Consider the following 27114-nt stretch of genomic DNA (forward strand, 5'->3'; position numbering starts at 1 on the left):
AGTTTCTGGAATATTGCGTTATGCTTGTTAGACGAAATTCCTGAAATTACGTTATTGAGCCACCTCATGTAATTTGCAGAGATTTTGTGTAAGTACATGCAGCAAATTATGCAATTTTTGAATACCCCTAGTTGTTACACTTGCCTTTACATTCATTCTTTGCACTTGTTGGTATCTGGTACTTGTAGGAAAGGGATCATTATTCTTGTGAAGAAGTCAGACTTGAACCAAAGAGCAGAAGCTAACTATAGGCTAATCTTTCGTATTCTAGCAGTCTCTATTATTAGTGAGAAGTTCTGGCTCATCAGCTTTCCAAACATTATGAAGAGTACTAGTTACGAGATGCAAGCTGGGTGAGCTTATGACCTTCATGTTGGCTCTTTCCTCCTACCGTCAGTCTCCATTTTAGAAGGGCTTGGAGGAGGAGTTGTGTAGGCAGGGGTGGTTGCTTGGATGAAGGGCATGATCCTTCTCTTTCTTCCTCTACATGAAATTCACTTTACTTGGCCAAAATGCAGGACCTTTCTATGCTTAGAAAGGTTCTTAAAACCATCCATTTTATTGATTATCTTTATATCTTTTCAGATGCAGAGACATTTTAAGGCATGGGCAAAGTGGGCTCTGACCCAAGGCCCCTTCAGGGGGGCCCCTGATAGACCCAGATCTGTTCTGCAGAGTCTTGCCCTGATAAACTTGAATAATACATAAACCTATTATTTTAAATGCCATTTTCCTTTAATTTTTTTTAACATGGGTGATGTGTGAGTGTCTATTACAGACATTTTGCAGAGAAAAACGGCTCATACAAAATCCATAAAAAATTGTTTCTTTTAGATCACAATAGGAAGTCACATATGAGAAATGAGAGGGTGTCACGGAGATCATTCGCAACAATATTAGTGAGCTGCTGCTGGGTTATAATACTGAAAACACAAGTCAGTATCCTTAAATATTAGATGCCAACACATTTAGAATGTGGACGATTGCGCCTGTGCACAGTCAGTGGCCAGGCCAAAGAGGGCATGGATGACCTGAAATTGAATCATAAATTCCAAAGCTGTTCCAAGCAGGGGCCCCAAAAAGACTTTTGGCCCAGGGCACTCGAAATCCTTAAGATGTCCCTGCTCTGATGCTGTTAGTCAGTTCAGTGCCAAGATGCCTTTGAGTGTTCATTGCACTTTATAAGTAACAACGCAACTCATATCTTTTGTGTATTGGGTTCCAATATATTTAGTGGGTTCCCTCCGATACTAAATGCTGGGTTGGTGACAACTTTAGAAGACATCAATCTGGTTTGTGGTTCTTGTCCTTTGGTGATGGAGCAGTTGTCTTACTCGTATCCTACGGGTAGAGTAAGAGACGGCCAGGTTATGTGAAGCCGGAATATATCACTAATGTCTAAGGAGAGACATACTTCTGCCACCTACGCAAACTCTTCCATGATCATTTTCTTAAAGTGCATTGTAAGACAGATGTAGAATTATGTTTAACGTATACTTTGTGTGTTTTTTCTCTGACATGGTGTGAGAAGTTAGCCTGGCATATGATGTCCACTAGTTCTAGTGGGCACCTTGTAGCAGTCTAATCGACCCTTATTGATGGTGGTTGTAAAGTCAACCTTATATAAAGATATCCTAGTGGTAGCATGAACCAGCAGTATTCAGGCTAAGACTTCAGTAGGCGAGTTAAGCAAGTTGTTTTACCATATATAATCCCTTGAATACCAAATGAAAGGACACCACACAAGGTATATATCAAATATATATATGTATTTAATCTAAACACAACCCCTCTGCACTCTTTATGAGGTCAGAGGTAAAAATACAATACAAGTCAAACAGTTAATACACAATAAATTGCACAGTATACGTATGCCCTAGGGGCATCACTAACCATATGCTAAGAAAGTTGTATAAGTACCACGTGAGAGTTAGAAAGCAGGCCTGGGGCATGTAGAATTGTTGGGGCTACACTAAACAACCAAAGGTTAGGAAGTAGGAGACCCACGGGAGCCGCGTGCAGTGTCTAAACATAGGCGCGGGTTCCCATTGACTTTCTATGGAGTTCGTCAAAGTTACAGATTAAGGACACTTCTGGATGGACTAGGACGGAACCCTTTTTTACTTAGACACTAGGAGGACCAATACCCATGAGACTACCAGAGTACTTGTGTTACCTCACCCACGGAAGCCGGGTGCAAAGGTGTCTTTTGATGTCGGGTTTTGTCATCGTTTTCTATGGAGAGCCGCAAAGAAGTGCTGCAGGCGACCAGAGGAAAAGTGTTTGGTGGATGATCCAAGGGTGGATAGGAGATGTGAAGAACCTGAAACCTGAGGGGACAGAGTCTGGGTCACTAGCCAGTGACCAGGAAGGAACCAGGCGATGTCGGGTGCTTTAAGGTGAAGATGGTGAGCATGTCTCTTCAGCCACGAGGTCCAGGAGGCAACGACAATGACCAGGAGCTGGATTCGAGCTGTCCCACGATGGATCTAGATGACTGCAGCGTCGGTATCTGGATTGGACCCAACAAGCCTTGGCAACCGCAACCCACGCAGGATGTCGAGATTGGCTCTGTTGCAGACCAGCAAGGTCTGTGGCGCTTCTCCTTTTTAGGGAAGCTGGAGCAAGCCAGGAGCAACAAGGATCGCAAGTTAGATTCAAGATGGCGTCTTCAGGGGGCTCACTAGCCAACGGGCAAGGAGCCGGGAAGACGCGTCGAGCACAAATGTAAAGGCGGGGCCCACGGGACACTCGCAGAGTGTGGGGGCCTGGGCTTCGGCTCAAATGATGCTCGGGCTGGGGCTTCTTGTACCCCAATGCACAACTTACTGAGGCTTCAGGAAAGGAGTGCCGGTAGCAAAATGCAGGATGTCCAAGATGTCCGGTCCCACGTCTCTCGTGTCCACCACGAGTCTCAGCTTTGCTGTGGGTCGGGGTCAGAGAAGTCTGGAAGTCCAGTTTTTGAGTCACAGAGTCTTCGGGTTCCGGCGGGAGCCTTGAAACTGCAGACCAGCAAAGTTGCTGTTAGTGCCTGTTTGCACAGGGTGGTCACTTCTTGACCACAAGAGAGATGTCTTCCGTCTTCCAGTCAGAATGGAATGTCGAAGGTCCAAGATATGTCTTTCAAAGATTCGTCCAGGATAATCTAAAGTCCCAGGGACACAGCTCCTATACTTATACTAAGGATGGGGGCTGGATTACCTGACTAGGTCCCTCCTACGGGTGGACCTGAGAAGGGGGTGGTTACACCCCTTTCCCTTTATCCAGTTACGCGCCAGAGCTGGGGCTGGAGTGCCCCAGCAACTGGTTTGAACCGGGCTATGCATGGAGCACCATGTGTGCCCCGGGCAGTGTCTAGATGCATTAACTGAATGCAGCCCTCCCTGCCCCAAAACACAAAACCCCTCTCTGGGGAGGTGCTGGCACCTCCTTGGACAGGAAACCTATTGTCCAGGCCGCCCTTGCTGGAGTTTCCCCCAGCAACAAGAGGTCAGACTCGTGTCTGTGGCAGCAGCATCCATTTTGTGATGCTGAGGCTCTGTTTAACTTTAACCGGGTAAAGCAGTAACATACATGTCTTTTCCCTCTTGAAGGGTGGAATGCTACCCCCGCCACCAGAATTGGCGGGGGGTAGTATTCCAAAGTGTTTGACACCTTACACGAAATGTTTTGATAAAGCCAAACCAAAATTAGCATTAACCACGAGGATTATAATGCACTTAAGAGTATATGGTATGGCTATATCATAGAACAGCTATAAGGAGATGGTTCTGAAAGCTGCAGAGGGGCTCAGCTCATGTTAGGACACCCTCTCACATAAAACCAAGCACTCTGCCTCCAGGATTGTCGAGGCCTACCATAGAAGTGGCTTATAGGTGCATATGTGTCTATATGTAAAGGTAGATATAGGTATACTATATCTAAGTAAGGGGTGATTACACCACCTTACCCAGGCTGTGTGAACAGACCTGTGGTGTCAGTTTGGAAGGCAAACCAGGGGTGGCACAATACATGCGGCAGCCTCGGGTAGGCCTAGGGTGCACCTATACCCTGGGTACCTAGGGTACACTATACAGAGGCTCACAAGGGTGACCCAGTAACCAATCTGGTATGTACCTAAAGTACATGGAGTCCCTTTTATAGAGAAAGCAGATAGACTGGGGCCCTGGATAGCAGGGTCCCAGGCCAACTAAGTCGAAAAACAGCAAAACACCAGGAAAAAAGTTGGGGTAACCATATAGTCAGATTCCACCTTCCTACACATGGTGTCTATGCAAAGGCAGTGACCCGCACCACACTAGAGTATGCAAGGCATTGATGTGTCCTACCTTTTAAAACCAGTGACATTTGGCAATAATACGCATGTGAAACCTTATTCTGTCATCAAACCAAGTCTGGATCTGTCAAAAGCAGCATAACTTTGATAGTGTGCATAATAGACTACCAATCCTCAAGCATTGCCAATGAAAACACTGCTTTGTGCATTACTTGCCCAGTGTAACTGACAAACTGGTAACGAAGTTGTCTGCCTGGTGTCTCTCGTGTGCCCCATTTAAGGTTGTCCTTTTCTCTACCCAAACCAAGCTAACTGTTATAATTAGTACTGACATTGAGGAACAGCCAACATAAAGAACGGAGAAAATGATCGCTCTTAAAAGAATGTTGGAGAAATGTATAACAAATGCTCATCTTATAAAGTCAATTGCCCTAGCAGGATTTAAAAACAACATTGAAATTTAGTGAATTTGACACTTTATGCACTGGAGTCTTCCGAAAAGCATTGAAAGAAACATGTTTGGTATTCTAACAGGTTTGTTATTATACCATATGCTATAGAGAGGCACTGTTTCTGGCGGAGTGAACTCTTTGCAGGGCATTGCTTATCAGTCATACACTGTATGGGTTTTGAAGCTTGAAAGAATATATACATCCTTTGAAAGCTTGAACGCCAGTCGTTGCAAAGTTTTTCAAGGCAGCTCCTTTCTTGCCAGTTTTTTAGGCCTGGTGTCTTCTAACATGGATACAGCTCAGTCATTACATATGAAAACTGCTCAGTGTGGTGCTTTCAAGAAGTATTTCTTTTTTAAAGCACTGATCCCTTGATACTGGAATAATTAACAGGAGGTAATATTATCAAACTGATTGCCAATCACTTATTCAATATCAGAAGGAATGTAAAGTGCATTAGGAATCAAATGTCACCATTCTGAGGCAGGTATATCTATGTGGCCTAAAACAAGAGTGTGTTGGAACCTCCAATAAGTGGACTGAAAGCATACATTTGGTCAACAGACAGAAGAATCTTTTTACAGATGGAACACAAAAATATTCCATTAAGTTATTACGATTTTGAGGTAGGAATTTTCAGAGAATTGTCAAAAAGTATTGTCTTCAAGCAACTTTGCAAAAACTGTGTCTTAACTGATCTACAGTGAAATTTGTAGAGGCTGCTTTCAATACATCGCTGCCAGAAACCTTTATAAATTGTCAGATCCACTAAAACACAATTGTTATAATTGTATCGGGTTTGACCAATATGTTTGAAATGTACAATTTATCACTCTATTTTCTTCTATTGCCTCTAAGGATAGCTCCACTCGATTGTTTAAAGTCCCATCCCTGCCTCCCTTGGGTAACCTGTTAGCCACCTTGAAGTTCCGGTCTAGTTCCTTAGTTCCAGTCTAGTCACGTAGTTCCAGTCTAGTTACGTAGCTCCAGTCTAGTTCCGTAGCTCCGGTCTAGTTATGTAGATCCGGTCTAGTTGCGTTCCTGGCACCAGCCCATCCTAGTGCCCTAATTCAACCCAAGGTCAATAAATATATGAGATACGGGAGACTCAGGGGCCACTTGTCACATTTTGCAAGGGGGAGGCACCATTTTGATCAGGGCGCATCTCTTATGGGTGCAGCAGGTGCAGAAACACCTGGGCTAGAGGCCCGAGTAGGCCTTTGAGCCCTTATTAGTATGTATTTCAGAGTCCAGTCAGTGTCCAGAGGACCCCTTGCCTTTCTTGCACTACAGCCCATGACACACTGGCTATGCCACTGATTTTGCGCTACACACAATCCCTTCCGTGATCTTCCTCCTCAATCACCCTCTCCCTTGCGTATCCCATCTCATGATATTTAACAAGCTTGAACTCATACATTTCCTCTCAAAGCCTTCCTTTTACATTCTCTTGTCCCCCCACTCCTTCAGATATTCTCAATCTTTGTAACCAACACCTTTTTTTTTTTATTTAATGCGATTTTATATAGCGCGAACATTACCCGAAGGTGTCAGAGCGCTTTACATAAGAACCAGTTGCGATACATAACGACTCCAGATTACGTGCGTTGCATAAAAGATACAAACAGAAAAAATTGCAAATATACAAGTTATAGTCACACAAGGAGGAGCATTCAAGGAAGGGATACGAATGGATATACTCTAAGAGTAAAAGATAAAAAGTGTAGGCACGGCGCACTGCTTGCAGCTTGAAGGATGGTTTAATTTAAAGATGAGTAATATTTGAGAAGGATCAAGGTGCTCCAGCAGGTGACGCAACTGTCCTAATGCGTTGAGACTGTTAAAGGGTTGAGTACGCTACTGGGATGTAGGCGCATCCCTGCTAGTGGGCACACTTATATGGTTCGTTGTTACAGCACAACTGACTCCAAGGAGGTTCAAAAAAAGTTCAAAAAGCCAAGTTATTGTGTTTTATTTTGAACGTTCGTTTTCAAGTTCATAAGTTTTACATATGTAACATTTATTAGTTCATGTTATCCACTTAATGGAAGTTTAGTCAGAAATGCTCCAATGCATTTCCGACCCGGAGGGCCCTTTATCAAGGAGCGCTGAAAAGAAACAGGATATAGCTCTAATCAATGGTTTGTGCAATAAATCAAAAGCATCATATGCAGTCAATTTTCAAACAAAAAATGATTCACATAAATTGATCAACCACATGCACCAGTGTATATACAAAAGCATTATTGTGACATATCGAGTGTCGGAGCTCAAAAAGATGAGGGGGTGATCGTGCGTGGATCGTTAAATAAGGGTGGAGGGAAGGAAAAATGGGGGGGTTTGTGCAAAGTGGCTCTCCGCGGGTGCGCTTTACATTGAAGGTGACGGTGGTTTGGGATAGCAAAAGGTAGTTAACCAAACCGCTCGTGTGAAAACGAGACTTACGTGATTCGCTTAGATTAGTTTCCTCATGGGATCGGGGGAGACATAAGGTAGTTGGTACGTAAGTGTCGAGACACTGCTGAGTGAACATCCTCGGCAACAAACAAGCCTCAGATTAAACTTACTTGGAGTGCTAAAGCGTCCGCAGCTTGGCGGGATTTCGGCACCGGAGTTCAATGGCTTCGCGTAGTGAATGCGGAGTTTCTGGCCGGGGTCTAAACAAAGGTGAAAACCAATAAGGGACTCGCGTGAAAGGGAACGTATCGTGCGGCCATCTTGGAGTGGGGTGAGAGCAGGGAGAGTGATGGAACCGAATCGGTTAACAAAATAAATCAACAAGATAAACAAACTGTATAAACACAACAAGCAAAACTAGGTCACAATGTATCAGTGATGTACCCGGAGGGTACTATAAGTAGCAGCTGAGTTCGGTTCGATCATTTAAGCCGTGAGGCTTCAGCGATTGGAGTCTGTAAATCCATGCTGTTTCCCTCTGTAAGAGTACCTTATTGATGTCTTTTCCTTCAATTTTTGGTACAGTTTCCAGTATTAGAAATTTGAGTTGGGCCACGTTGTGGTTTGCTTCATTGAAATGAGTTGCAACGCTGGATTTGATGTTTTTTGTGCGAATGTTAGATTTATGTTCGTTCAGACTGATTTTTATTTTCCTGGTAGTTTTCCCCGACGTATATCATGCCGCAGGGGCATTTGAGGAGATAAATGAGGTTTGATGAATCACATGTTGCATCTACATTCAGTTTTATTTTGAAGCCTCTCATGGGATGATTCAGACTGTTCCCTTTAATTACGTTGTTGCAGTTATTACAGTAGTGACATATACTCTAAGAGTCACATAGAGAGCACAACAGTCTACTGCTTATACTAGTGATTAGAGTTATCTATATTCATAGGGAAGGGATACGAATGGATATACTCTACCTTCTAACTACTCCTCCCTGTAACGTTCCATCACAGCCTCGTCCACCCAGCATGCCACATCCCGCTGCCCTCATCACACCGCTCCAGCGTGCCCTCCTCCTTCACACGTCTCCTTCACACCTTCTCTCGTCAGCTATGTCCCTTCCCCTCGCCGTCAATCGTTCTCCCTCACACGCAGCCTCGCCTCCACACAGTCTCACAGTTACACAACACACACCTTTCGCTCATTCACAAATATCCCATAGAAACCGCCTCCCCTCTGCTCACATTACCTGGTCAGACTGCAAGCCCTCCCTCACACGCGTTCCGCCTCTGGCAGGCGCCGTGTCTCACCCGCCGCCTGTGCACCGCAACCGCGTTGACTTCTCTTCGCCCTTTTATTAATTATCGCTTCACCGCTGTTCCTTCCTCAAGCCTGCCCCCTCGAAGGGGATCCATATTCCTGCCAGAGCGCTCTACGCAGAACAGACACGAAATACACAGCGCGCGGCGGCACGATTGTTAATGCGTGAAGGCTGCGGCGCGCGGGGACGCTCTGGTACTTACAGCGGCTCCAGAGGCGGCGCGGGCCAGACCCAAAACCTTCTTCCGGGACCTTCGCCGAGGGCTCGGGGGCTCCCCGTCTGCTAGAGCGGGACTGGAGCGATGCACCCCGGCAGCCCCAAGAAGTGGCGCTCCGAGCTCCTTGAGAGAGAGAGAGAGACTTCCAGTCAGTCTTACGCTGCAGAGAAGCACAGAACTGCAGACTTGCGCTTGTGCATTAGAACTGTGCAATAGTGGACGAATGCGTATCACGCGCACACCTATGTCATCGATGACAACAAGGCATCAAGTTACATTTAACGTCATATCACATTAATGTCTCGCACCTGTGCTCTACGAAAATATGATTAGACAAAATTCTTTATGCATCGATTCCGTGAGTTCGACAAGCTATTTTACGGCGTTGTTGTCTAATAGGGCTTCTGTTGGGACATCCCCATTTATGGAAGAACATTCTCTAACACAAAATATAATTTTCAGTGAAATCTGGAAAAACTCGGAATTTTATTTCTTAAATACATTGTCGCCACACACGTTTTTTCTGCTTTATTTAATTCACTTCTTTAACGTCTGAAATGCTATGGAATTTCATAAACTCAGAAAAGTTTGTATTTTATTTTGTTGGTATTATATTTTAAAATTAAAACACAGTAATAAAACATTCAAAAGCGCAGCCCCGGGATGGGAGATCTCGCGGTGCTTGACGCAGGCTAGAGTCCTGGAACACAGCTGCAATGTGAGTGCTCCTGAGACATTTGCTAAACTCTTTCTTGGGAGAGGGGGTTTACAAATTATTCAGCGCTATGTAGGACGGGGCATTATTTATTTGTTCATTATTTCAGCAGAATAATATTTTTTCTACCCTGACACTCGTCAGACTGGCTCTTCATCAACCCGCCGGATCCACCTGTGTGCTAACTGCTAACATGAGGCCGACTGACTCTGCCCAACCCATGTTGACCTTGGCATGAGACTGGCTCTGTGTCCGTAGTGTTGTGCTTTCAAGTGTAGCTGTCTGCGACGCTGGGACTCAAGCCCAGCTCCAGCTTCTCTTCCAAGGCAACAGCCTCTTGCAAGCAGGGTCGGGCTGGTAAGGCAGGCACTCGGGCAATGGGCGGCCCTTTCGATGGGCAGATGGGCCCCTATTACCTCCCTTTTACCAGTGGGGAGAAGGTGTCATTCCCAGTCTATGAGTGTGCCGGCCCATTAATGTATGCAGGTTGAGATGGGGCAGAAGGGCTGCGCATAAGTGGCCTCACGTATATTCAGGTGTGGTTCACCATTGTGACAGAGTCCTGGCAACATTTGCATGTTTTTTTTTAATCTTAGTGAAGTTAAGAAAGCATGCATCTTTTAGAGAAACTCTCTCCTTCTATTTCTAAAACTTAAAACACTGAAGGAGTGTTTTGTGAAAAGAGCAATCTGCAAAAATGGGTCACTTTTTTTAGGGTGCTCTGGTCTATTTTTTATCCCATCCAGCCCTGATTGCAAGTTCTCTGGGTTTACTCAGGAAAGGCAGCCACGGGACGCACCTGGATTATCAGTCCCCATGCCAAGTGGGAGCCTCCCCTGCATTGTCAGGTCTCCTCACGGGACCACGAGCCAAGCCTGGCACTGCTTCACCCACCTTTGTTATCCTGAAGTGACAGTCTATCACGCACCCTCATCACGTCTCCCCCTCAAACCCGTCCTTTTACAAGCAAAACAGCCCCATTGAGAGTCCCGTATACCTTTCAGCAGCTCGGGAAGCTTGTTGGCGCCATGTGCCTGTGGAAGAGTATTGTGCTCTCCCACTTATCTGGACAGGTCCTCTGAGCAGTCAAGGCCCTTTCGGGCTCTATCCCTCCACTACACTCCTCACGCATGATCGTCTCCCGCTCTCTCTCTCTCACCTCGCTCTCAGATGTATGACGTTACAACGCATACTTTTACCACGCATACCATTACAACGCGGTATTTACAACGCATACCGTTACAACGCATAGCACTTAGAGGTGCTGGATAGTGGTAAGTATAATTTTATATTCCAACTCCAGTCCCCGTGGACACTAGGGAAGGTGTTGGATATAAAATTATACTTATTCCCTATCCTAGAGCTCCCCCCAGCGCAATGCGTTGTAATGGTATGCGTGGTAATGCCTGCGTTGTAATGGTAGTGGGTGGTAAAAACTTCGTTGTAACAGTTGTATACCCTCGCTCTCTCTTCATTTCTGCTTTCTTGACCGTTTCTGACCTTTCTGTGCTATTCTGCCACCTCTGTTTACTTGCCCATTTCTGACCTTTCTGCTTATTCTGTGCCGTTCTGCCACTTTTGCTTTCTTACACATTAGTCACTTTCTTACCTTTTTCCGGCTGCTCTGTGGCTTCTGTCTGCCCACATACCTGCGTGCCCCTTTAGCCTTCCTTGACTTCTGCCCATGCCACCTGCCCAAGAGGCTGCTACCGCCTTTTTCTTACCCCTCCTGCACTCTAGAGCCCCCTCTCACCTCTCCCGCTCCTTACCTGCTCTCCTCCCACTCTTACGCGTCCCGTCCACCGCCCTCAACACAACCCAGCACCTACTTAATGGAGCCGTAGGCATACCAGGACGGCAGGACCGCACTATGTGCAGGAACCCTGACCCAGCGACCCGTGCATGTACACCTCAGCCGTACTCTGTGCTCTGAACACCGGGCACAAATACTGCTACAATGCCACGACATCCACCACGGTAGGTCCTTTCACATGCACCCACTGCCACTTCACCAGCGCTAGTACACACTCACCAACACCCCCCACCACCCGGACCACACCGCACTCAAGGCACTGCATTCTCCTCAACCCGCATTCGCTGTGCAAACACGCCACCGAGATATGGGACCTCATCACTACCCTCACACCCGACATCCTGTTCCTCACATAAACCTGGCTCAACGCGGCCTCGGCCCCTGAAATCGCCTCGCTATACTGGAAGGATATAAGATTCGCCACAGAGACCGTGCCAACAGACCAGGCAGGGGGCTAGATACCATCCAGGGGGGCTCCTCCACTAGGGCAGAGGAGCGTCGCCCCACTACTTTCTCACAGTGAGAAAAAGCCAAAACATAAACTGGTAATAACTTTTAGTTAGTACCATTTTATGTTTGTTTTGCACGTTGTGGGTGGGTGGGGCGTCTCTGCGCTTTGAGCAGGGCAGGGGAGGAGTGGTTTTCCCACTCCTGAGTGCGCAAAGACTGTTTGATCGGCCCTCTTGGGCCCCCCAAACCAGTCATGCGCACTCTGCCCTTCTGGAGAACATTCCCACCCAACTAGCCCCTGGCTTGGCGCAGTCCCAACCAATCACAATACTGTTTGCAGCATTGTGATTGGCTATGGGGAGGGAGTCTGGCTGCCTGCTTCCTGTTCCTGTCGGAGGCAGGAGAGCAGGAGCAGAGAAGACGCAGGACCCGGCAGAAAAGTACATTTCATTTAAATTTTTTATTTTTCCCCAACACCCCAGCAATTCCCCCCACAACACCCCGCAAATCCCACCTCCCCCCTTGACCCCTCGCACCCGCCCACCCACCCACTAGCAATGCTGGCCGCTACTGATACCATACACAAAGAATCCATTTGCTGCACCAGCACAATGGATGATGACAACAACCATGGACCACCTGAACTTCCAGCTGCGACTGAACGAAAGAACCACCATTAAAGGAACCCTTGTCTCCCGCTCACCAGGACCAAAAACCAGCTTCAGCAACTTCCTCACTGATTTCATAGCCCCCTCGCCATAGACACTGCGGACTTCCTACTCCTCAATGACCTCAACTTCCAACTGGTCAACCTCACCAGCAAGACCTTGACCAAGCTGCTCGAAGGCCTGGAAGGCTTTAGCCTCAATCAACTAATTTGGGACCCTACTCACACCACAGGACACACACCTGTCCCAACTTTCCCCTCCAGCAACAAGATCGAGTTCAGCCACACCACACAACTCACCTGGTCTGATCACAGCAGCATCCACTTTACTGTGTCCTCACCAGAATCACCCTCACCCACAATGCCCAGCACCCCACGCCACAGCTGGAACAAGGTCAAAGAAACTGAATGGAACAATGCCCTGGCCAACAGCCAGCTGATCCCATTCTACAACATGGGCCTCAATGTAAGAAACTTTAACACCTGGATCACAGATGGTGCCAACACCATAGCATCACTCAAGACCCCCATGCACAGATGAAACACCAAGCAAACCAGCTAGTACAAAGAAGACCTGAAAACAACAATGCGCCACTGCACAATCTCAAAAGGCTATGACGCACCAGCAAGGAGGTCATAGATAGAACCTCCTACAAAATGGAAATCAACACATATCATAAACAGTTATGCAAGATGAAAAAAGAGCCCTAGTGACACATATTGAAACCAGCTCCAACTGCAGCAAAGCACACTTCAGCTTCATTAAGGAGTTCACCAACCCCCTGCTGCAGAGAAAACCAGCACCCCTTCACAACATCTCTGGAATCGACCAGCCACATTTTTTCACCTCAAGTTCAACGAAATCTAAAGAAACTTCACCTCCAACCCAAACAATAAGACTTTACCAACCAACCAGACATCAGCGAACCCACATGGGTCCACCCGACTGAGGGCCTGGAAGCACCTCTACAACCAGGACGACACCACTACCACCATGCAATCTATCTACTCAGCGGCCCCCACCGACTCCTGCCCTCACCACATCTTCAACTTGGGAAGACCCAGAATCAGCTCAGCATGCACCACCATCATCAGCACCTCCATCCAAACAGCAACCTACTGGAAAGAGCCGAAACACGCAGAGGTCAGCAGCCTACTAATAAAAGGAGTGATCCCCTTGAACGAAGCAGCTACAAACCCATCTCCCTGATCTCCTTTCCGGAGAAATTGATGGAGAAAGCGATCAACCAGCAGCTCTCCAAACATCTGGAGCAGCACCAGCTCCTGGACCACCCCCAATCCGGCTTCCGCAGCTACCATGGAACAGAAACGGCCTGATAGCAGATAATGACTACATCCGGACTCTACTCGACAGGGGAGAGACAGTTGCTCTCATCCTCCTGGACCTCTCAGTGGCGTTTGACACTGTATCGCACCACACTCTAATCTCCTGACTACACGACATTGGTATCCAGGGCCCAGTACTCAACTTGATCTCTTTATTCCTTATGAAAAGAACCCAACAGGTACTCCTGCCACCTTTCACCTCCGAGCACAAGATCATCATCTGCTGTGTCTCTTAATGCTCCTCCCTCAGCCCAACCCTCATCAACATATATATGAAACCACTAGCCAACATTGTTAGGAACCACTGACTAAACATCATTTTCTATGCAGACACACAACTTATCCTCCCACTATCTGAAGACTCCAACATCACCAGGATCAACTTTCTCAAATGCATGATATGCATCGCCTTCTGGATGATGGAAAATTGCCTGAAACTGAACACTGACAAATCTGAGGTTTTGCTCTTTGGCCACAAACCCTCTCCATGGGCTGACTCTTGGTGGCCATCAGAACCTGGAGCCACTCCTACCCCCCTGACAACGCCAGAAACCCAAGCATCATCCTAGACAGTAAGCTCACAATGAAGCCCTAGATGAATGCTGTCACCTCCTCAAGCTACTATGTCCTTCGCATGCTGTGCGAGATATTCAAGTGGACTCCAGATGTGCAGTCTATCAAGTCCTTGTTATCAGTCGACTGGACTATGACAACGCATTTTACATCAGGACCTCCACTACAGACTCCAAACCATCCAGAACACCGTCTCCAGATTAATCCTTGACCTCACACGTTGAACACACACCACCCCTCACTTAAGTCTCTCCTGGCCCCCCAGTCCAGAAGAGCTGACAAATCAAGGTCCTCACCCATGCATTCAAGGCACTGCACAACTCCAGCCCGGCATACATCAACCACCGACTTCAATTCCACCAACCCACCAGGAACCTACGCTCTGCCTACCTCTCCCAGGCCAACACATGACAAGAGGCTGTTCCTTCTCCTACCTTGCAGAGACGGCCTGGAACGGCCTCCCCCTCCACATCCGAACCACTACCACCTTGTTGGAATTCCAAAAGCAGCTGAAGACCTGGATTTTAGAATAAAGGCTAGACTCCCCTCCAACGTCTGGATACCCTCGCAGGTGATTAGCCGCACTTTACAAGTCGACTGATTGATTAATTGTGTAGCATGCAAACCACACGTTCGAGAATGTAAATGGGGTCGACTCAGCTTTACATCCTATCAAGCATGATGGAATGCGTACCATTTCCATAAGGAAATAGTAATGGAGGTTGCAGAGTCAGCACAGGAATTGGTTGTCTAAATGGAGTCACGGCTTGGAATGGATAAGACTGTGGTGTCATTCTTGTCTGTGGGTAAAACTGGCTGTGGTGTGAATGGTGATCAGTGAGGATTATACATAATAGTGAGTACATTAAATAAAAAAAACGTGCTCATCATTTTTGGGTGTCGCTATCAGACTGCACAATTGCAAAACAATCTATTGTCAGGTTAAAGTGGGCCTAGAGCCTGCCCATTGCTTAACATTGGTAGGCTTTATTGTCATTCTCATTTGCTTACTTTTTATTTGTCAGCTTGTTTGGGCTTTCATTCCTCTACTTGGGGTTTGCCCTCCCCTGAACCAAGCCTCATTACTTGTGTCCTCCAACTGCTTACTCTTCAGGCACTACTTTTTTCTTTTTGGTTGAACACTCAATGAGAATATCCTTTGTGTGCTTCTCTTCACACACCACTGTACTCCAAGTTGCTATCTTATCCATGTGATTCTCCCCTGTCCCTCCTCCTAGCTGAACTCGCTCTTGTGTGCTTCTCCCCACCACATTGCTTTCTCGCTGATGAGCTTCTCTTCAAGCACCGCTTCCCCCCATTTTTGCTCACTCCCCCATGCTGACGCACCACCACCCTCATTGTTTTTTCATACTTTCTTTTTTTGCAGAGGACCAACCAGCAAAATGATGCCTTAATGTCTTAAAAGTTACAAGGAGGTTATAGTTCGAGTCAGATTTCACTTGTTCAAAACCCCAAGAAATTCAGCCATTATAGTTAGTGAGTGAACTATAACTCATGCCCCCACAATGAACTGCTTATGACCTCACATATTACATCACTCATGACATGGTCAGTGACATCACTGATGACATCTCAAATGATAGCACTGATGACATCATCCAGTGAGAGTGAGTGTTTTCAAAAAGTTTATGAGTGTTAAATATATATACCAAGGTGTATTGGTGAATCAGTGAGTGATTGGATGATTCAATAGGTGCGTGACTAACAGTATAAGTGAGTGATTAGGTGTGTCAGTGAATGTATGGGTGAGTGACTGGTTGTGTGAATGTCAGTGTCTGTTGGAGTCTAAGTGGCTATATGGGTTTGTGAGTGGATGTGTGAGTTTCTGTACGGGTGAGTGTTTGGTTGTCTGATTACCTCTGTGGGTGTCTGAGTGTCTGGGTGATGAGTGAGTGGGTAAGTCATTAGCTGTATGGGTTAGTGAGTGCATGTATGTGTAGCTGTATGGGTTAGTGAGTGCATGTGTGTGGGGCTGTATGGGTGAGTGTGTGTGTGTATGGCTGTTGGTAAGTGAGTTTATGTGTGAGTGGTATATGGGTGAGTAACTGGGTATGTGCAAGGTAGTATATGTGAGTGACAGTATAGGTGAGTGAGTGAATGTGAGTGTGGCTGTATGGGTGAGTGTGTGCTTGTGTCAGTGACTGGATAGGTGAGTGAGTATGCGTTAATATCTGTGAGAGTGAGTGATGTGTGTGTAACTGTATGGGTGAGTATGCAGCTGTGTGATTGTATGGATGAGTGAGTAGGTGTGTGAGTAGCTCATGGGTGACTAACTCAGTGTGTGAGTCGCTGTATGAGTCCATGAGCGGATATGTTAGTGGCTTTATTAGTGACTGAGCTGGTGTATGAGTGGCTGTATGAATGAGTGAGTGGATGTTTGTGTTGATCTATGAATCAGTGAGTGGCTGTGTAAGTACTGGTATTTGTGTGTGAATGGGTTTGAGAATGGTAGTGTGGTAGTTGGAGTGGGTGTTAGATAGGTTATATGGGTGTGCGAGTGGGTGTGTCAAAGATTCTGTGGATGAAGTCATCAGTGATGTCATTTGAGATGTCATCAGTGATGTCATCAGTGATGTCACTGACCATATCATGAGGGATGGAATACGTGAAGTCATAAGCAGTGCATTGCGGGGAGCGAGTTATAGTTAGCTCACTAACCAGAACAGCTACATTTCTCTGGTTTTGTACGAATGCAATCTGAACCTAACTATAACGTCCCTGTAACCTTTATTTTGTTTCAGTGAATTTCTAAGGTTTTTTAACTAATAGTCTCATTGCAGAGTGGTGGAGAAAGGGGGCTGGGCCTTTGCCCAGTTCTCAGGAATCCCGCTGTGTGAGACTTACAGGAGGTACCAGGAGGGCTTATTAGCCCTCAAGGTCCCTCAGGAGTAAAGTGAACTTCATACCCCAAACAGTAGTGCACCAAGATCTGTGTTTGCAGAGTGCTGGAGAAAGGGGGCGTGGCATCCAAAGACCTCTTAGCAATCCCACTGTGAGGGACTTACTGGAGATCTCCAAGAACGTCCTTGGGGGCCAACAACGCCTCCAGTTACCTCCAGTAAGTCCCACACAACAGGACTGCTGAGACCTGGTAGAAGGACACAATCCCGTTCTCCACCACTCTGCAAATGCATCTCCTGGTGCACTACTAGTAGGGGGATGAAGTCCTCTTTATTAATGAGGGCTCTTGGGGCAAACTACCCCTTCTGTTACCTCCAGCAAGTCTCACACAGTGGGTTTACTAATAGGTTAGGTTTTTGGTGGCCACGCCCCCTTTCTCCACCACTCTGCAAATGCACCTCCTGGTGTGCTACTAGTTGGTGGTTGTAGTCCCCTTGAGGGTATTTGGGGGCCAACTAGCCCTCCTGCTATCTCCAGTAAGACCCACAAAGCTGGATTGCAAAGAGGTCATCAGAGGCCACGCCCCCTTCCTCCACCACTCTGCAAAAATACCTCCTGGTGCACTCCTGGTTGGGGGAAGAAGTACACTTTAGTCTTGAGGCCCTCAGGAGGCAAGGATATCTATTTCTACCACCAGCAGTATGCCAAGAGGCACGCTTTCAGAGTGGTGGAGAAAGGGGGTGTGGCCTCCTACCACCTCTCAGCAATCCCACTGTGTGAGGCTTACTGGAGGGAAAGGGAGGCCTTGTTGGTCCCTAAGGACCCTCAGCAGCAAAGGGGACTTCATCTCCCAACCAGCATTGCTTTTACACACAAGGAGCTGCTGACATGCAACTCCCTGTGTGTAAAAAGCAATATTCTACTTTTCACTAGGAAGACGTTGTAGCCAGTGTTTCAAATGGGCAGGCACTGTTTGGTACAGTGTGCTTGCTCTCCTTTAATTTGAAAGCGAGAGGTACCTGCACATCTACGATTCAATGTTAAGCACTCACTGTAGCGGAATCTTCACTCCATGATGTTGCTCTTAATGATGAGTTTTAAATGGTCTATGGTGGCGCACGCATCTCACACAGTCTGTCCGTATGCCACAGTCATTTCATGCTGCATAACATCATAATGTCTGCTCAGAGGCTTCTCAGTGCCAAACAGAAAGTGGACCAGAGGTGCAAATGGCCTGTTTTATGAATACCTCAGCTCTTTGGTATTACAGAAAGGGCCACAAAAACGTTAGACTTCTTCATTATTATGTATCACGCTGGTACACATTTTGAGTCCAGGCATTTCATAAGCAAATGAGGGAACAGCTTTGTCTCGGTGCCTGCATCGTATTAGAGATGCAAAGGCAAACAGGTCGTCAAGAGCAATGGTGGCTCCTCTGCTAAGGCGGAGGAGCCTCGCCTACAGTTTTCAGCAGAATAAATAAAGGAAAAATAAAATGATAACTTGATGTTATAATTTATATTTTTCCCTGCTGCGGCAGCTTTGTGGGCGGGCGGGCTGCTCTTCTGACAGAGGAGCAGAGGGAGGAGTGGTTGGCACTCTGTAAGTACACATGAATGTTTAGCCGACTGTCTTGGGCTGGCCAAACAGTCATGCGCACTTTGTATCTTCTCCAACCAGACTGTATTACAGTCTGGGTGGAGAACATGCCAAGCTCCCAGTCCCCATCTGAGCATAAAACCACTGTGCTCAGACCAATCACAACGCTGCACTACAACGTTGTGATTGGCTTAGAGGAGCCTGGGTGCTTCCTGATCTGGCCAGAGCAGAAGGATGACTAGGAGAGACGCGACAAGGAGGTAAGTGTAAATATATTTTTCTTTACCTCCCCACCCCACCCCCACTCCCAATCAGTGCCAGCCACTACTAGTCAGAAGGTGCATGTCGTGTCCGCGAAAATGAGGACACCAGACGTAGTCAGGTACAGAAACAACCTCCTTTAATGAATTACAAGCCCTTTCTGCCCGCGTCTCGCACCACATATGTGGAGATGCACAGTCAGTGCACCCCCTCAGTGGGGGCCCCAAAGGGTGGCAATGAAGGTGCGGGGATCACCTAGTGGGTAGAGTCATACACTATGCAGTCCTATGGGGAGAACCCAGTCCCGTTAGCAAAAGCAGGTTGGTCGCTTTACATTGAAAGGCAGACCAACCATAACATAACATAAGGTGTATTTGTAAAGCGCACGTGACTAGTGTTTTGGTTTTTTTTCAAAGTACATTATTGATTTTTCACAAGGTATACAGAAAGCAGTTATCAGGTTAAGCAAGGGTGCCTGTCCAAATGTACATAAACATCACTGCGTTTCATTGCTGCGCAGTCGTCAGTAGGGGATGGCAGTGGCTTAGCGAAACATGATGGGGCTCCGGCAAAGTACATGGAGGGGGCCCTCCACGCTCTGGACCCAGTCAGATACTCTCAAGCCAGGAGCCCACCGTCCGTGCCCGGTGCCGGAGGGGACCCCTGGAGCTCAGACTCCCGCCCCCACCCCCTGTAAACCAGGGGCAGTGCAGGGACGTTCGTCAGGAATGGTCGTCACGCTCAACCTCGCTCGGGTCAGTACAGAAAACAATCATTGGGCCTTGTGATTTACACTGCACACTCTAAACGCAGTAATTACATGGCGTTTACTGTGAAATTCAATGGCGCGTCTGGTCCCTGCGGATTCCGCTGCAGCTCCACGCGCGCTTAAATGCAGCTCGTGTCTGCGAGGGCAAGCAGCGAGGGAGGCGTCTGCTCAGACTCCCTGCGGACCAGCGGTCCCCTCACCTCATCCCCTTATCAGGCGGCAGTGACCCGCGCCTTGCCTCCAATGTACGCAATAAATATAGCAATAATTACATTCCCGAGGTGCGTGCATTCTAAGTGGAAATTACAGCGTTCGGCTCTTCTCACACCCTCTCCACATGTACTCGCGAAACTTGATTACGGTTTATGAGGAGAGAGGGTCTGCAGATAAATGTTCATCCGCATTATGTAGCTCCTCATAGGCTGTTGTTCTAAGAGCTTCCGCTTTTGACAGAAAAATAGCTGACTGGCCCAAGACCACACGATTTAGCCTACTGGGCAAAGGACACTTTTCTGTAACCTCTCTACGGTCGATCTACAGAAAATTTCTGCGGTATGATTTTTTTCGCTACAGGACATCGAAATAAAAAATCATGACTTTTACGAAAAGTTATGAGCATATTTCATTGTTTATTTTTAAAACAAATGGTTCTCCAGAATGTATACTTTGCTGAAAACTGTTAAACATTCCTTCCTGCTGAAACGCCATGGAACTTAAAACGTTTGCAAAAGTTAAATCTGTAGAGAAAAGATCCGCAAACATTTTCCCTCTTAAATTCTGATTTATGATGGCGGTGCTACAGTGGCATGGGCTATATAGCATCCCAAGGAAGCCCCTTTGATCATATTGTTGGAAATCGAGGCAATAGCATAGGCAATACTGAAGGTTGCCCCTCAAAGCCCTGTAATTGGCTTCCTAATCCTACGTGTCATGCTAGCAGATGCATGAGACGGACACTCGTGGCTTCCACGGAGGATTCTGGTGTTAGCTGGGGTCACCATGCATCTGGTGGCATCCTTGAAACGGGACTGTGATGCGACGTCCTGTGATGGGAAGTGGGTTTATCGGTATAAAACGGACCTAACTCAGATTGGAAGGGAGTTAATTCTCTTAAAAATAAAAAGAATTTACTTCGGGTCAAAATATTTGTAATTTTAGAAAATATTGTTTGTTGACAAAAGAGTATATCCTTACCTTTGGTGACAATGTTTATGGTGGATACCAGCAGATTCTTGCCCTCGTGAATATCCGTCAGGCACTAAAATAGAGGTGGAAAAACTGAAAGAGCTTTCCTGCACTGGGGGCAGTGCTTAATTTGTAAAATCACAAGTGCCAGGGACTCTCGTCAGTGCACCGCTGCAGCTTGCACCGCTCATTACCACTGCCAGCGCTGCCAATGACAGAACCAGTACAACTACTAACCATCACACTGCTACATGTGTGACAAGTCAGACTATTCCAGGCCCCAGCAACTATGAGGTTGACTTGGGTGTCATTTATTAGTCAGTTGTGATGTACAATGAATTCATACACAACTGTTGTTGTGCTCATCTCTTAATTGCAAACAGTGCCACCATGTGGCAGACTGTCATAAGTGCCAGTGCTGACAATTAGGTTCCAGTGCCGAGCACCGGAAGTCACTGGCTCAAATTAAGCACGGAGGTGGCACAATACCTCAAACTCTATTCCAGCATATCCCTGTATGTGACATCACAGAATCGTATACAGCACCACCCCAGTGCTCTGATTTCAGCTTCCTGCCTGTTTTTACGCACCCTTAGGACGGACAGAAGAGTGACAAGATTGGCAGGATGCAGTGCAGAAAAAGAGCCCGGACATCGTTAAACATACATATATACACACCTCAGAATGCGGAGGCAGATAGGTCAGTGAGGAATCTGAGGGTAGTTTAAGCATCCACCAGAAACACCATTACCGAAGGTAACTTATTATTCCGAAGGATATTTCTTGTTGCCGATTCCTCAGCTCATCAAGCAGTACCAAGGTAGTACTCCCCAGGTCCTAGGAGAAGATATGCAGACCCAAATAGGCATCCATCCATACAAACTTAAGGTGGAGGACAAGGTTTAAAAGGAACAGAACGGAATGTCACTCTTAATACAGGCTAACCCACATCCCAGCGAAGGACACTCCTGGCCAGTGGCAAGGAAATGACTTCACCCCGTCAAAGTGGGCTGGACCTACACTGAACAACATTAATATACTCATTTATTTCATGTTATTTCTTATCTATTTTCTTGCTTTTCGCTCATAGTCCTCCACAGGCCACCCTCTCGTTCCAGGGACCTGCGTATACAATGAGGATCAGCTAGCCGAGACATTGGCAAACACAGCAAGGTGAAATGATACATGTGAGAAGAAACGGACAGATTAGCCCCATCCTTCATTCTTTCTAGCAAAAATATGGACATCGAAAGAGAAAGAATAATAAGGAAGTGAAGCCCACATTTAAGAGCACCAACATAATTCACAGAACAACCGAAGGGTGGGCCACCAATCAAACTCGAAACAAACATGTCTTGGAAGATGGGCAGTCTTCTGAAAGGCCATGGAAAGCATGCGCCCCTGCCCCAATGTTGATATCCTGGGAAGTCACGAGAAAGTTACTGTAGGTTTTTTGTTTTCTACTGCAGTGAACATGATAATCATGCATGTTTTCATGGCATGAGGATGAGGGGAATGAAAGTGAACCCCCCCTTACAAAGAGTGGAAGTTGCCCTCTATGCCCAGGCTGTGGTAGACTACCAATGGAGGCAGCATTCATCTATACTCAATGGGGTACCTGTACTCCTTTTGAGGGTTTGCCTACCAACTCCCTCCTGGTAAAGTCTGTGCAATCTTCCTTACCTTGGTACTTTTTGCCTCCATCATGTCTGGGAAGTGTGTGTGTACATACAGGTACCAGGCCCAGGGAGGAGGGAGGCAGGCTATGCTCGTGCACAGAGCACGTTGTGAACATGCAGGAAATATAACCCGGAATTGGATGAGGTTCAAAAGAGACTCCCTGACTGGATCAGCCTGACCACAAGGAAATGATGAGAGACCGGCCTCATCAGCCAGTAGATTGTTCTGTGCTTCCCTCATTCTCAGAGAAGCCCGCACAGAACAGTGTGCTAGAGGGTGCAGAGATCCAAGAGTGGATTCTTTTGGACTTGCAGATCGAGAATAGGGCCCGGGCTTGAGGAGGGGTCTCTGTGATGTATTGTCTGAGGAAAGTCTACAAGTCTGACGGAAGGAGCCAGGCTGCAGCTCATAGGAGGCATCCCAGCAGAAAAACTATCTGTGAGGATTGTGAAAGCGGTTGGTGCTTTGAAGCACAAGGAGACTCCAGGGAGCTTCTCAAGATAAGGAAACTGGCTCCACATGAAATTCAAGGGAGACAGTGGAAGCCCCTTACTGCAATTGCAGAGGACGCTGCTTTGCCCCTGGCCCGTCCAATGTCCTGCAGGGAGCCTGTGGGTGCTTCAAGTGACTGTTTATTGCTGGGGAAGAGTGTCCTGTTGAAAAACTTACCATTTTACTTCTTGGTCCCTGCCCCAGGACGTGTTCAGTCTCCAGCATTGTCTTGGCTTGCCCATCATTGGTAGCAAGCAGCACCGTCGCTGTGGGAACCCTGCTATTACATACTCTACACTTTGACTAGTGGGCCCTGTGGCACAGGCCCCACCCCATTATGTGCCATCTGAGTGTATCAGGGTGCACAGGCACCTGGCCAGCCACTACCCTCCTACAGTTAGCCTAGTGACTACTGGACTAATGGGACTCCAGTAACTGCATCAAGACAACAGGTACCCCTAGGCAGACACCTGACAGCAGCAGACTGAGGTCTTCTCCAAAGAAAGGTGGGCGTTTCTCTTATTTTGGGTGGTGGGAGAGTGGGCAGACCAGGAACATTTGACTTCATTTTCACTGCTGAAGCCAAATCACGTTAAGTATTGAAACCTTTGTTCGAGCTTTGAAGAGTAACTCTGTGCAACATGGCCTGTACATTGCAATGCGTACGATTTTTATAATGCTAAGCGACTATATGTTATAATACTGTTTGGGGTCAGAACTATGGCTAGGAGGGTCATAGAGGTCTGCGATTTTCACTGACTAGGTTAGTTTAATGTGTAGTATATTTTTCTTGTGTGTATTAAATTACTTTTCGTGAAGTAAAAGCACTGACTGCACATTAATCGTGTTGAGCAGCATAACTGCAAATTGCTTTCTGAATGTCTAACCCCCCCTCACCTCCTTGAGTAAGCCTTAAACTGCTGTGTCTCGCTACCGTTAGAGAGTCAAGAGCTTCGGAGGAGTAGTTACACACAGTTTGGTGACAAACAGTAATGTAGATCCAGGCTACAAGTGGTTAACAACTGCAATTGATGCAACTGGACTCCAGTAACCTCCGACTGCTCTGATGCCCCAGGACCGGCTATCACAATGTAAAGCAGATGTGAAGACCAACATACACAGAAGTAAACTGGAGCAGCCATAAGGCAACTTTGCATAGGCCGCAACAGGGAACGCATCATAAGCTAGGACCAATCAGGCCCCACCAATGTCTGATAAACAGAAACAGAAAACACGAGTCAAACTTCCTAAGGAAACAACAATCACTGAACATCAAAAGAAAGACCTCAGCAACATTGCCAGTTTTAAAACGGCACAAAGCATCGCACACCAGGTATCTTATGACAATGTATCTGTATACTGTAAAGTGTAAGGCATCACTATTGGTGCAGCAACCACCGAAAACAGCGAGGCATTTGGTGACAAAATAGGGGCTGCCACAGTCGGATTGTGTAAGGAGCATCAATGGTGTGGACTGGCACCAGTGTGGATGATGCCTGAGGGGCACAGTCAAAGGTCCAGTTGGCACCTTGGGTCCCAAGGGCAGACCACAGGCAGCCAGAAGAGGACAAAACATAGATAACATTAGGGTGCGAGCCACACCTCAAGCAGGGAAAATGGCAGAACTCAGGAAAAGCCAGGAGTTCATCCGACAAAGCCAGATGTGGAGCCCGAATGGAGCCAAGCACAGTTGCTGGGCTCATATCCTTCAGACAAGTTCCAAAGATGACATCAATGTCGATGTTAGGGAAGTGACCCACGTACCAGAAGACCTGTCCCAAGACCGCAAACTAAGTTCCCAAGTAGTCTTAAACCGGGAGCGAGAAAAGTTCTTCGGGAAATAAGTAGACCCTCAGTGCTTGGTCAGAGAACGGGATCTGAAGATGAACCAGCTCCATTGCTTGTCGTAGGCTCGCTCCTAGTCGCGATAGCCATTGCGGGCATGAAGCTATGACTGTAAGCCGGCCTTGCAGGAGTCGAATTCCTAGGGCTGGCATTATGGAGGTCTCAGAAGGGAACCCTGAGAACAACAGGAATTACCTTTATGGGGCCCTCACTTTTTATGAAGCTTTTACATAAAAGTACTGCAAAGAAAGTTTTGAGGCTAACATTTTAGTGCAGAGAAACCCCATATCCACATCGAAGGATGTGGGAAAAAAGGAGCTGATGTCAACGAGTTGAAGTACTCAGTGACGTCACTTCTGGGGAGACACCGGTAACAAGCTGGAGCTATGGCACCCCAAAATGGTGCAGGAGAGCAGTTTCAACTTTTCTGGATTCAGCCCGCTGCCTGAGGAATATTCATTAGGTGAGGAAGCTACAGGCAGAAGTACCGAGCATAACGTATTTTCAGTAACATATTTAGTGCTGATATTTGAGCGATAGTGAATAGTGCCTTGGAAACAATATTATTTCTGTATTTTCCTGAGTCCATCTGTGCAATTGCTTCTAACGCTGTTATTTTGCGACACATAGCAACATTTATTCAGTTATATTGATAATGCTTTTGGAATTGCAAGCCCTACATTTTCTGAACCCAAAGTAAGCAAGGTGTGTGTGACGTCACGAATGAGTATGCTGTCTGGATCTGCAAGGTCTCTGCAAGACCAGCTTCTGAGATCAGCTTGATCACTGATAATCTGGTGCTTGCCGAACTTTGGGGCCGATTAGGATTGCGGTGAATCCGCATCCTCCGGGCCGGCGGAAGCCACCGCCGGCCCGGAGGATGCGAATTCACCGCTGCAGTGATAGAAAAGACACCCCCCGCCAGATTAGGATGGCAGGGGGGGTCGGGAAGACCGTCCGCAGCTTTTCCGCCGTGGTCCCGCGGCGGAAAAGCTCTAATATGGTGGCGGTGTCTATCAGACACCGCCAGCCATATTAGGATGCATGGGGAAACATGCTTTTCCACGGCGGCTTTTCCGCCGTGGAAAAGCATGTGGTCTTTTCTGTTTGGGGGCCCGTTGCGGGCCCCCAGGCAGTCAGGGGGTGGGGGGTACAGATGGGGAGGCACACCCCCCTGCATTTGCTTGCACATAGCAGCAGGCACCGTGCGGTGCCTGCCGCTTTGTGCATGCAAATGCACTGCATGTATTGTTAGCATTGCGGCAGGTGCTGCTTCAAGCAGCACCCGCCGCAATGTTAAAAATACAGGATGTGACCGCCAGGGTGGCGGTCACATCCTAATTCGCACGGAGGGACCGCCACTGCCCCTGCGGACGGTCCCTCCACCTCTGGGGTGGTGGACGGACGCAGGTCCGTCCGCCATCATAATGACCCCCAATATTACCTGAGCCTAAACCTCTCATTCATGAATGTGGTATGAAATGCACTGGCAAGGTGCAGAATGAGAAAGGAGGTGGAAGGTAGATATCACAAATGAAAAGAGTGGTTTCCTTACATTCTATGTACCTTCGCTTGTTTTGCGGTCTATACATTACAAATAGCTTCACTGTACACTGCCTTAGTCTCACCCACACTCTCTGAATCAATGTTATCCATACTGTCCATCAAGGTATCTACCTCTATTAGTTTTCTACTCAGCACAAAAATATATATATATTTTTTTTAATTAAGGGGATTGGAGGTTCTCTGTACATCTGAAAAAATCCCAGGAGGCCATGCCAAAGTGCGTATCCACATTACTTGAACTGCCACTGAAAACTATGGCTTTTTACTCAATTTATTTGAAAAATGTATGGTACAAGCCACAATTTTCTTTAATGAGACTAAACCGTAAATCTTACAGCACATTTTCCATTAAAGAAATCTCAGGAGTAGGGGGCTACAATGATGGGATTGTGTGGTTAAAAAAAGAGAAAACGCAGGGGGAAAGGAAGGTGAATGCTGTAAAGAGCAGAGAGGTGTAAAACAAGAAGGAAAACAAGCACTGGCAAAGCCAATAGGTCTCACCTTTGGGGTCTATATCCTTGCCAGTGTGGGTTAGCTATGCTGTACAGCATCTTTAATGCTGTACAGCATGGCAAAAAAATTATACTTTTGAAACGGAAGACTAAGTCTTTTTGTAGGCG

At 47.0% G+C, this 27114-nt stretch overlaps 1 protein-coding gene across 4 annotated transcripts in view; it reads right to left on the bottom strand.

Annotated features, from left to right (window-relative positions):
- Nucleotides 1-27114, bottom strand: part of LOC147673925 (death-associated protein kinase 2-like) — a 682889-nt gene that overhangs the window by 410450 nt on the left and 245325 nt on the right. For 2 of the 4 annotated variants that reach the window (XM_086945016.1, XM_086945017.1), the window contains exon 4: nucleotides 8656-8793. The exons of the other annotated variants lie outside the window; for them this stretch is intronic. The gene's annotated coding sequence lies outside the window, so the exon portion shown is untranslated. The remainder of the gene's footprint in view (nucleotides 1-8655; nucleotides 8794-27114) is intronic. 4 annotated transcript variants of the gene reach the window in all.

Source organism: Lissotriton vulgaris, chromosome 12 (assembly GCF_964263255.1).
Source record: "Lissotriton vulgaris chromosome 12, aLisVul1.2, whole genome shotgun sequence".
NCBI lineage: Eukaryota > Metazoa > Chordata > Amphibia > Caudata > Salamandridae > Lissotriton > Lissotriton vulgaris.